The sequence below is a fragment of the Colletes gigas genome, unplaced genomic scaffold (assembly GCF_013123115.1).
Source record: "Colletes gigas isolate AHSC1104 unplaced genomic scaffold, ASM1312311v1 Colletes_gigas_Sc00002, whole genome shotgun sequence".
NCBI classification, from domain to species: Eukaryota; Metazoa; Arthropoda; class Insecta; order Hymenoptera; family Colletidae; genus Colletes; species Colletes gigas.
In genome coordinates, this window is record NW_025106631.1 from 6,387,728 (window position 1) to 6,401,219 (window position 13,492).

The following is a 13,492-nucleotide window of genomic DNA, read 5'->3' on the forward strand; positions in this document are numbered from 1 at the left end:
CCTAAACAATCCGGCATTGTGCACGGATCCTTCAACTCGTCTTCATCTACGTAGAATTAATTTTATTTCCAATTTGCACGAACCCTCGACCCTGTTCACTCGAAATTTCCGGGTTATTTTTATCACCCCTTCAATTTTTTGTTCCCCTGTCAATGCTTCTGGGTCCTTTTTTATTCGCACATTGACTGTCACGGTGAAGATAAATGAACTTTACAGCATTATGACATTGGAAATTCTACTAAATGACAAGCATGACATTGTACTATCGAGCCCTTCTATTTGTCATGTTATAATTTTACAAAATGTTGAGTGTATTCCCAAACTATCACACTATTAATCATTTTCTTTGCTCGATGGACTGGAACAGTATCCTGAGCGTCATACTCGAACGTAAACTGGGAACAATAAAGTTAAAATATCTTCCAAAGTGATTAATATTCGACCCAAGCACCTTAGTATTTTCTTGTATAGTTTTATAAAACAAAAATATCAAAATCTTAAAAAAAAACGACCACCCTACCCTGTATTAAAACATTAAGATTAATTGTTTTTAACTCCTTGATGAAAAGTCGTGTCACCCATATGTGGGTGGCGTGGCAGTCAATGTGTTAAGAAGGAACCATTTTTATCGTAAATTTCGAGGCACCTCGAAAAATAACTAAATTTTTTCGTGCTGCGAAGGACTAATACCAATATTGCCACGTTCAATTGCCTTCGAATCGAAACTTTTTCTAGAACCTAATATCGACAGAGTCGAAGCAATTCTGGGTGGCAATTATTAGTTATTTCGACAGTCACGTTTCCACGAATATTCGCCGTTCCTGAGAACTAAATTCTGGAACGCGAGGTTCGACAAATAAGCGAGCGTGCGTAGATATGCGCTTGTCATTCGGTAACAGTTTGTCAAATAGTTTGCAAAGAGTTAAATATTCGTTGTTAGGGGAGCACGGAATACATGGAACCAATTTTAGGCGAATGCAATTAACGACGAAGCTAGATATCAGAAATTGGGCGTTGTTTGGCTCCTGTTTGATCGTTATTAAGTATCGAGTCGAACGAAAAGTTCGTTTTTAATCCAAATAAATTCGACTGTATCGTTTTAAACAAAAATTCCTTCATCAAAGATATCATTTCTGTAAATTAAATCTCTGTTAATTATTCACATCCGTTCCACGAATTTTTCGATCCCATCTTCATAATATTTTTTGCAGTTTTAACGAGAAATATTCTTCAGGGGCGGTTTTAACTTCTTCGTAAGCTTTTGAACTTTTTTTCGTTCGAATGATTTAAACGAAATAATTTTATCGTTGAACTTTGATCTTAATGAAGCGACGGTTTCAGAAAAGAAATATCATTTTGTGAATCGAACAAGAATTTTAATATATGCACGTTAGTTGTCGATGTGAATATTGCAAAATTAGTATTAACTTCTCGCAAATTGATGTCTTCACAGCAGCTTGTTCGCTACAAAGAAATGAAAATTACAAACATCTTCGACACACATACACGCGCAACGTATGAAATGTTTTGGCACGTACTCGAAAACTTGGAAACTTATCGCATACTTGGAAAGTATGGGATGTCTGGAATTACACAACCACTAGCGATCCAACGACTCTGACCTAATAAAGCAAAATCGATTTTGAACTTTTAATTAAGGAACCAAAAAGATAAAATTAAAAGCATAATTTTTACTCGAAAATTGCAGCTTCAAAGGATGAAGTTTTAATAATGCTTTATCAGTACTGGCACAGTTCCTTTGCTTGGCGTTCATTTTGTTTTCCTCGTGCTCTAGCGTCTTTTCACGCATATCAGATACTTTCCGGAAAAAGAACATAAGCTTTCGAGGATACACAATTATTTAATTCTTTAAAAAAACATCTCCATCGTTGCTTAGTAAATATCTTCTTTGTAATTCTTCTCAGTAATAATATTTAATAGTGCTTTCGGTATGCGAAAACATTTCAAAAGTCGAGCACTGTTTTTTGGTCACAAAACGTGAAATATTGAAATGTTTCCTTATTAATAGTTTACGAAATATTCCATTTAAATAAGTCTGCAGGGTCTTGATAGAGTTTAAGTCCCTTCTACAGGATCAATATACCACTATGAATCGATAGATCCTTTACCATTTTGGAAACCGTAGCTTCGTTACCAGTATTGAAGCAGTTTCAGTTTACTGGTGTAATTACTGGCACGTTCCATTTACATATATTCTAGCTAGGAATAGTACCAGATTCAATATACAGGGTGTGCTGAAATGGGTGGCAGAGAATGATGAAAATACAGGATAAAAGGATTTAAGAACGACTAAATTCCCTCCCCCATAAATTTGGTTTATATTTTGCACGCTCGTGGATTTACGTTGACGTTATCAATTTCCACCGTCGAATTTCTCTTGATTACAATTCAGAACGATTTTATTTATTATTTATGGAGTTTACATTTAGGATTCTGCTTGCTCTCATTATCGAGAATTCTTTCTAGAAACAAAGTCCAAAAACCATAGTAATGGTCTAAATACAAGCAGTGATATTACTAAGAAATAGTAACGACATAACAAATAAATTATTCAACTTTAAATACATTATTTAATTTACTCTGTAAAGTAATGTAATGTATTTTGAAAATTTCTCACGAGATAAACGAGTATTTATTTACCGAAATAAATGGAGTCGAATTAATTGAGTCCAGTGAACGTTCAAACTTGAAATTTTAAATACTCGTCATTGTCGGTGAAACATAGACCAATTTTGATTAAAGAGAAATGTGCAAATTCCATTCCAGATGTTAGAACGTAAAATAAAATTAAGCCAGCGCTATAGAAGAGAAATTGTGTGGTCTCTGCATCAAATTGCAGAGAAGGATATGTGATCCAGAGTGATGTGGCACCTTGTGTGTCGTCGAGTACCTACTATTCGCAGTAACCATCGTCAATATGGCGAAATTGCCGAAGCTAAACCGACGTCGTAAAGAAGCGTGGTTTAAATTTGCCAAAAAGCATCCCAACTTAAAGGGATATTCTTGTTTAAAACCTCTAAAAGTAATTGATATTTACGGAATCTTTTATAATTATTTTAAGGAAACGAGCAAATATCTTTTAACTACGAAAACAATTGTTCGTTTCGAACACATCATAGTTCCTATTGGTATACAAGATAGTTTATTTGTTGGCTGGTTTCTCGTTTGCCAATATATCTCAGCGCAGACAAAGGGTAGTTGAATAAATAAATGTTACGAAAGTCCAAAAAATAAAAATCAAACGGATTTAAATCCAGGGAACGTGAAAGCCGGGCAATAAGTCTTGCACGAGCTAACTATCCGTTAGAAAACTAAATTATTCGATCATTCGTTCAAGAACTGTCTAACTAGCCTACTTAAATGATACGGTCTGGGTATAGCCACGCACAAATCACGTCAGACGTTCTACATCTAATAGAACTTCTAACAATAATTCGTGGGACTGGTTATTCGTGAAATGCATAGAAGATTAAGCTGTTAATCGCAAATTTAAGACCACTGGGAATTATCGAACATTGTATAGAAATAATTTGATAATTACGAGATGTCGGTTACTTCTGGTGACAAATAAATAATTCACTTTTCATCGATTATTCGAAATTTCTAGATAAGAAATTACTTTTGATTAGGAACGAGTTATAAAAATCCTACGAAAAGGAAACGCAATCTTCCATTCGATTCTTGATCGCAGTTAAGTTTTGCCTAAGTACTATCCGACTGTAGCGACAGTGATTATTATACATTATGAAAACTTTCACTTGACGAACACGACACCAATTCAAAGGTTATGTCATTACGAGTTTAATTAAGGTTATTACCGCGTTCTAATTAGTTCATTAGTCACATCTAATTTGTAATTCATAAATCTATTTTTAGGTCTAATTAAGCAGACTGCTTACATGCGCGTCAATAAATTAAAGCTGAATAATGAGTATCAACCACATAAAATACTATTAAAGTCCTAGTCAGTTTAATATCTGTTACAAGTATGTAATTATAACACTTCTAACCAAGTAGTTTAGAATGGAGCATTTTTTTATATCAGTTTCATGCTCGATCTGACGTAAACTAATATGAAATTTATGCTATAATGGAAGTAATAGAGTGAAAACACTTTAAATATCTTTAAGCTTCAGGACAAACATACTTTAGTACATTTATATTCCGAAAATCGAGCATAAAGAATTGGACATTCCATTTAAAAAAACAAATTTGATCTCTGTGTCTCCTTTTCACCTCCCATTGCACGAATACCATTTGTACCGTATTATGTACTTTCGTAAACTTTACAACTTCTGTAAGTAACATTCTCTGGCATTGTTTCGAGTAATCAGGATATTTAAGTGGACAAAGTTCGCGAGACACTCCCTCGTTAATGTTCGCCGGCACCAGTCTGCAACGCGAACGTTATCGAGGGAAGTGTACTATTCCAGAAATTGCTGTTATTTACGTTAGGCTTGGTCGCATTGCAGGCAAAAGCGAAGGGTAGCTCCAGCGTTAATGCATTCGAAATCTGGTCCTTATACGTTTCTTCTTAGTCTCACGTATGGACATTTAATGGCCAGGCTTACAAAGTTCACCTTGACGAGGTTCTAGAAATTAGCGGGGAAGACTCTGAACAATATCGAGGGAAAAAATAGCAAACATCAGCGAGGGATTAGTGCTGTATGTTGATTCAAAGAGGTCAAACACGACCTTTTGTCGCTCGAGCAGAGCAGGTAGCCTCGTGGTAGCAGGTACGAAGCGGATTAGCGCTTGGGAAGGGGAAAGAGGGGACTCATTCTGCTAACCAGTAATACACCGAACGCTGAAGAGGACGGATCAGCTGTATCAAACTGCAAAGAGAGCACTCTGGATTCTACAGAAGATAGACTAATGTTAGTTCGTGTTGCTCTGTGTTGTGTTACTGGTGTTGTGTGTTAAATAATAAATATATCAACTGGTTCAACCGAACCTTGCTGGTGGAACATACTATGGAACCTGGTGCTCTAAGGAGACAGCTCTTCAAGGTAAAAATACTGTAATTCTTTGGTGGTTTACGCTGAACACATGAAATTTCAGTCTGTAGCATTGAGAAAAATAGTTTTTCGATAACTGCTCCAATCGATATACTTTTATATTCTTTATAAAAAAAATATAAACGGGCTTATGCTTCGAAACTACAAATTTAAAAATTATTGGAGCTTAGAAATTCTCTAGATCACTTATTTAACAAATTTTTATATCGTTGAATATATAATTAAGACAATTTTAAATTAGTTAGTTAATTTAAAAATTATTACAATTTAGAAATTTTCTGGGTTACATACTTACCGTAAATTAATTTTTATATCATTAAATGTGTCATTAAAAAATTTTTAAATTGCAGTAACTATGAAAAGAAGCTTTCATGCTGTTAAATTGAGGGGTTCGTGCTTCGAAGCTACTAATTTAAAAACTATTCGAAATTAAAGATTCTCTGGACCGCTTGCTCACAGAAAATTAATTTTTATATCGTTGAATGATTGATTAAGGGAACTTTAAATCGCGGTAGCTATGAAAACAAGCTTTCGTGTTGTTAAATCGAGGGTCTCCGTGAATCTGTCGTTAAACCAGCGATGGATATTAACCTGAGCGTGGCCGGGGAGCACTCGAAATCTCTAAACGCAGTTACTTGGTCGAAATTGAATCGCAAGTGACGGCAAACAATTTCGAACGGCGCGGCGGCGGGAAAGAGCCGGATCGCTTTCACGTGCATGACAAATATATGGACAGCCGTATTGTCCCGATGATCCGCGGTAGTAACGGGTGCAGCGTTACTTCGATCGATAGGACAAGTAGGGGGTGTAATAGAATACCGAGCACACGGCAAGTACTGACCAGTATCAATCAGCGCAGAAACGCTCTATCTGTGCGTCATCTATCAGGCTGGGATATATCGGCGTAACTCGAGTAAATTGACGCGGGACATTGGTTTAGGTCTGCAATTGCCACCTACATTCCAGCAATATGTCGTCCACGCGCAGCAAAGATCATCCACGTTGCCATTCACATATTTCAATGGCCCTGTCGCGCAATAGTCAACGAATATTTCAGTTACAGACCGCGACAACAAAGGATAGTCATTTCGATCGGCGGAGGGACGAATTTTTAAACGAAATTCGCTTTTGTTAGGAACATTTCAGTGCTATGATAGAAGTCTCGTTTCACTTAAAATAGAGAATCAATCTTGCGAGTGAAATCATTACGATTGAAAAGGCAGAATTTATTTGTCATTAATTTTCTATGGGATTGACAGCCAAAAGGGGAAATAAGATTCTAAAAAAAAGTCTATATTTGATTCAGAAATATAGTAAATTATGATCTTTTTAGATTATATAGAACATTCCACTTTAAAAGTTAAAAGAATTGTTTTAGAGTTAGTTGCATTGCATTTAAAAAATTTTTAAATTCCATTTAATCAAAATATTTAATTATATTTCGTTGAAATTTTCAATGTAATATAAAACGTTTCCATCGTATCTGAAATCGTATTTCCAGCAGACTGAAAACGCTTTACTCGAGAAACTAGTTACGCTATAATTTATCTTTATTTTTGTCATAACAATTAGGGTACACTGTTGAAAACTGACTGTTGAACATCGTGAACTTAAACGTCGCCATGGTCATAACTGTTGCGCCCTAATAAATTCCGCGGGGCTACAAAAAATGGTGATTTAATGTTTCCACTAGAGGGGAGCCTAAAGTAACAGAAGTTCTTGGTAATTGATTGTTACCCTCTTACCTTTTCCGTTAGCTGCCTCTACTCATCCGTAAGTCCGACATGAAGGGTTAAGGGGAGGATGTAAGACGTCTATACAGGTGAGTCATAAGGACGAACCACCTGTTGCCATAGCTACAATCTCGAGTGCTTTTGTTCGAGTTCCATATTGTCAAACCCTAAGAAAAACCGCCCGATGAATTCTTATACGGCCAACCAGTTGAATTACCTGACTCTGTCCGAGGTTGAAAATACGTATGCATCATCCAAACGCGAAAACCATTTTTATAACGTAGAGTAAATTCCAAATTATTACCTTTTTAAAATTCACTTTTCTTTGGGTAGTAGATAGTAGATAGTAAAAGGGTTAAAATACGAAAGTAAAGCTTAGGAGCAAAAGCAGACAAGAAGAAAATGTTGTCGACGTAAGAATTACTAAATTGTAAATTTGTGAAATGTAGATAAGGATAAAAATTAGAAAACACGTTTCGATTAGCTTATACATTAATCGTTACTAAAGGTATTAAATTATCGGTTGAACAAGAAGCAAAGATAACTAGCTATAATCTAATAATACTTGTAAAATTTCGATCGATACGTTATCCGTTTTTGGTCGAATTCGGTAGTTTCTGTTAGAATGCGATTTTCCATCGAGTAGGCTGACAATCAGAGCGGGTTATTAAAATTACCGAAATTCAATAACGTTGGTTTGGTCTGTTAATCAAAATGAAAGTACGTTTCTTCGGATTTCGTGGAGCTTTCAAAGTAACGCTCGATCAACGTGTGAATGAGAGCAATCCGCGAGCTTGTTCCAATGCAGTTTCGCAATCAGTACTCGATTGACAAACTGAGGAATGTACCTTCGTTTAAAACCGGGTCGATGGTCTCGTCAACGAGATCCAAATACTCGTGACCTTAGTGCTATTGTATTTATAACAGGAACGTGGAATTTGCGTAACTGTAGATCGTTCGTAGACAGGATAAACTATTTGAAAATGAATTACGTCGAAATGGAGTGCATTACAGTTAACTGTAATAAATACCAAGGACTTCGAATTAATATATTTTAGCAATAAAGTTCGTTATGTTTATTAGAAAAAAGCTACCAATATATGAAAATTAGTATAGGAACATAAACTTAAAAATAAATCATATCAATTTAAATTATTTATAATTTGTTATCGATTATATTGTAATTCAGTACTTCATTTTATGCAAAATATTCAATATATTATCGTTCATAGTGAAGGAATTCTTAAAATAAATTTACTACTTAATTTGACATAATTATCTTCATAACTAGTCGACGAATTGAAATTCTTTTCATCGTCGATTATACGATTTCGAAAGATTTTCAAAATTCTAGAGGCCACTTTCAACTTTTTCTAGAACTCTGTAATTTTGTTTCGTTCGTGGTGAAGAAAATTTTGATTTGTTTCGAAAATAATTTAGTTAGACGGTCCCACGTACCAATAGGAACGTTTCTAGGGTGTCCTATCATATTGTCGCGGAATGTACGAGTCGTAGATGGCAATCTACTCCGATGCAAGACGCTCTTAGATCCCAGGGTTGCAATCCCATCTCATTACGCAAAGGTTGGCTGCAAAATTACGAATTTCTAGTAAGCGTGTAAATTTTCCCATCAGTGGAGCTAACTACAACTCAGCAAGTACAGTCCTGAGCAAAATGATAGCACTCGTGAGTACGGGTGAAGTACGTTCAATGTTGAAAATTTAAGTGTTTCCAATTTTGGCTACTGAAAATTCATATTGGCGTCATCTACGATATAATGCGAAAAACAATATTATTCTGTTTAAAAAAAAAACCAAGATGGTCACGATTTTGATATATCAAATTTTTGTTCAAAACTTTCTTTTGGCTCTTAACCGTTAAGTCATTGTAAAAATGATTTTAATACATAAGATTTGATTGTGAAACTTGTCATCAAGAAGTTATAACGAGTCTTTGATTTCGACTTATCTCAGAATGTTACGATAAGATGTTTATATTAAGATACTGGTTGCAAACCGTGAAAAGAGAAAAATCGATGTTTCTTAATTTATCACCGCGGTATTAATCCCAGAAACTAGGTGTGCTGGGTCAACCAATACCGTTGTGAGGGGCGATACGACGATAGCTTTGGCGATCCTGTAAGCGGAATCCCTGCATGTACCTAAGCAACTCTGCATGTACACACCCTCGGTACGAATTGACTTTTGCCCCTACACACATAGTCTCGAGCTCTTACGCTGGTCGAATGCGGAGTGCACGGTTAGGCACAGCCTATGACTATCCTGAATGCACTGTGGCTGGTCGTGCGAACCCTTGCTCGACGTCGAACGAATTTAGGATCGACCGTCAGGGCCTTTTAAGGGTTCCTTCTAGTTTCGACGGTCGAAAAATGAACGTTCTTTGGAAATTTTTTTTCTAAAAAGTAACAGAGTGCGGATTGAATTTACCAACGTTTTCGGTATCAATATTTTTGCTTTGCAAGTAGTTTTATAATGGGTACATGCAGTTATATTATGTGAGATTATCGATTGAAGACGTTGCAAAGTGTGTGTGTGTATTCATTTAGTTAGTCGCTTGTTAATAATAATACAAACATCCCCTGTACAAATTTAAATTCATTTTCAATTAAGTAAACAATTTATATAATCAATTAGAATTGCTGAAACTTCTTTACGTGTATAGAGTCAAAGTAAATGTTAAAATAAACATAGAAGGCGGCATAAATAGTAATAGTTATTATGTTCATTGGTTAGAGGATGAAATGCCCTTTAAAATGAGCGTTCGAACAAGTCGATAGCTTTATTAGTTCCGGAGATATAGCGATTTTAATTTCAAGTCGATGCGGTGGCTAGTTTCGGAGATACAAGGGTCCGAAGCGTTTGTTTACGTTTCATTGTCATCAATGAACACGCGCGCGTGAAAATAGTAAACAGTGCGTAGTAAATTCTTGGAAATACTACGTCTTCCGGGTCACGTGACTGTCTCGACTCACGCGCGAGAGAGAGCAACAACGCGACGAGTCAGACGGAGACAGAGATAGTCAAATTAAGAAAAATACCCATTTACATAAATTACGATATCTCGAAAACGGAAAGTCGGATCGCCAAAAACCAAAAACCATTTCAAAGAGGAAGCTTTGCCGCCGCTAACAATGCCTTAATAATTAGTAAAACACTAGTGGTTTCGGAACTACACGCGTCTAAAGTTTGAGTAATTTTAATACGCGTTAATAGGCTTTCGTAAGACGGTGAGTGAAATTTTAAAAATTGCCCCTTCATTTAAATTACGATATCTCGAAAACGGAAAGTCAGATCGCCAAAAACCAAAAATCAGTTTAAAGGGGAAGCTTCACCGCTTCCAACGGTGGCTCAATTATAAGGAAAACACTAGTACCTTTGGATCTCTATGTGTGTAAAGTTTTAATAATTTTAGTACGCGTTCTTTCCGAATCACTAGAATATTATTGCAGAAGCGAATTGTTTTCAGCAATTTCTTTAAGTAAGAGTCAAGTATTTCAGAAATACACTGACACAGAGAACAAGTGTTTAGATTTCGATGACGAAGAGTTTTCAGGCGTATATTTATGTAACCTTTCTTCATCTTTAAGAAGAGCAAAATGCACCAAAGTTTGGCGACCTATTTCTAAAGCACCTATTCAGTCTCTTTCACTTTGTCATCTGATCTTTCCATTTTTCCCTGTGCGGTCTTTCACTCGTTTCCTCGCCTATCCTCTTTATTTTCCTTCTTCTGCTTTCCAAAGAAGGAAATAAAGATCAACTCTTTAACTCGGGTAAATTTCGCACAATACATGGATTCAGCAAAACCCACCACCAAAATAGAAACCATTCTTACAATGTTTCCAAAAAACATCAGAACCGTTCTAAAATAACAGGGAAATGCTAATGAAATCAAGTTGTTTTACGTGCCATATTGCTTTAGAAGATATCAAAAGAACAGTTTTTTACTTTGAAATTAAAAATAGAATTTTTCAGATTTTACAATTACTCTCGTGAAATGAAAATATTAGGTTTCACTATTTATAAATCAATTCATTAGTAACATTTTATACTTTCCTATAATTCCACTGAAATTTCTAAAATAAATAATATCTTTTGAACAATAATAATTACTTATTTCAAAGAACTATAGCAACAAACAACTAATTATTCCTTTCGAAGTTTTCAATGCACATTAGAAAAGCAATGCAACCCAATTTTCTTCTACTTTATCGTAAACGGATACTATGCTCGAAGCCACTGTCACGATAAAACATGTACTCGTATCAGTTTATAGCGCAAGATACAGAAAAATGTAGAATATCCTTTTGTCAGTCCCGGGGCGTACCGCTTGATAAGATTTCCATTTTGAAGCGGATTCGCTATGAAGACTGGCAGCCTGGTAGCATTCATCGTCAATCGTGCCGAATCTCCGAGGAAAACTTACAAAAGCGAAGAGAAACATTCGTTTGGAGAGTACGTTGACAAGTTCTTTTGCGATGGTCGATTCGGTCGACGCGTATGTACAATCGGAGCTAAATGCGTTTGCATGTAAATGCTGGACTACGAAATGGACGCGAATGGGAGTAAGTCCCAGTTTAAATTTACGTAAAATGCCCGTAGTCGATCCGTGCATGTAACAAACATTTTATCTCGCGAACTGCCTCCGCTCGAGCTGTGTATACCGACGAAATTGTTCACTTGGAGTCTGTGAGACCCTCGTCGGAACGATGCTCGCGAAACGGGTCACGGCGTTCCCACATGAGATTTCTTCCCTTTCGAGGAGAGATAGGAAGGAAGAGACTGGCATGCAGGAGGTCCCTCTTTACACGAGATCTTTTGTACTTACGCGAACGTTATCGGGGAGATCGAATTGATCCTTAGGAATCGCGAAAGCGGCGCATTCCACTAGCACCGACCTCCGAATAAAACGGAAGTGGCGGTGGCTCCCGCAAAGTTCGCGAAGCCGATTATTTAGCAAACAGAAAAGGAACAACACTTATTTGCCAACGCAATAATCTATTAACGATTCAAATATACAGGGTGTTCGGTTACCCCTGGGAAAAATCTTAATAGGGGATTCTAGGGAATTTCTTGGCTGAGGCTTCGTTAAAAAATTATTTTTGGTTGTGGGAGGCAATTATAATCATTTTTGGTGAATAGACTTACCCCCGAAATCCTACACACTTTCGAGGAAAAAATTCCTTACTGAAAATGTAATGTATGACCATATATTGACATGTTTCCCTGAAATTTTTCGGCGAGAAAAAATTTTTTCAAATCGTTCTGGAAAAATTATTTTTAGCTAAGGGGGTTAATCACAATTATTTTTGATGAAAAGACATACCCCCGAAATCCTACCCACTTTCGAGAAAAAAATTCGAGTAGGTGTGAAATTTTTTGACAAAATTAAAACATCTCAAATCGTTCTGGAAAAATTATTTTTAGCTAAGGGGGTTAATTACAATTATTTTTTGTGAATAGACATACCCTCGAAATCCTACTCACTTTCGAGAAGAAAATTCGAGAAGGTGAGAAATTTTTCGGCTTTTAAGGATTTTAACATTTCATATTATTATTTGAGATTTGATAAAAGTTTGGAGATAAAATAAATATTCTTCTTAATATAATATTTGAAAATTCGTATGCTCGGAGGAAATTTAATTCAAGGCACTCTGAAGTCCAAAGTTTAATCAGAGTTTTCAAAAATGTTCGGCTTTCCTTGTTGAATAACTGATTTCATCGCTTAGTATTCTTTGGTGCGACCATGCTCTGTATATTTGACCACTCGAAGGAACGAATCCTCGCGGAATGTATGCACTTCGATGGAGGCCCTCTAGAAATCACTGATTTCACCATCGATGGTAATTTTCTAAGGTCGCATCGAAGAAAACAATGTTAATTCGACCTAAAACTTAGAAACAATTTTAGCAATTAACCTTCGGAACCGAGAAATAGACTCTGGGTCCATCTTGGCTCGAATCTGAATTTTATTAATATATCAAACATCGTGCTTGTAAATTCTTTATCAGTTAATGTCACTTATCGTTAGTATTAATACAATTATTGCTATTTATTGAAAATCAACACTTCATGACTTTTAAACTAGGAGTAATTTAAAGATAGAATTCGTATTGCTAATGTAATTTATTTTAAATAAATAACAATAGTATGTTTACGTATAAAGGAATTTTGATCTTTGTCCATTTTCTTCCAGAAAAATTAAATTACTCGTCGCAGTTTGTGGCAATGAAAATTTACAAATATTAAAAACCAGTTTCAAGTGATTTAACGTCGTATAAAAAAATATTAACCCAAGAAATAGTTTTGCATAAATTTATAACAATTCAGATTCGACTCTTTATACGCGAACGTTTTATTTAATGTTTTTGTCTCGCTAGATTGCACCACGTTTCTGGGTTTAAGAAAACCTGTTAATGGATTATAATTAACGAACGAAACGATAATGGAAGTCGGCACACGAACGAATATGAAATTTTGATTCGTTGTTCGCGAATGAAAGTTGTCCAACTCTGCTCGAAAGAACAATTAAACAGCGGCTGCATAATGGATACAACTGCAGAACTTAAAATGCGTCAGGATTTACGACGCAGACGCTTAGACTGCTGTTTGTGACATCTATTTCTAAAGTACTTCGTAATTAGTCACAAGGTTCCTCGTTGGAACGTTCATTACTGTACTTTCTAAGTTCGAAAAACAAGCG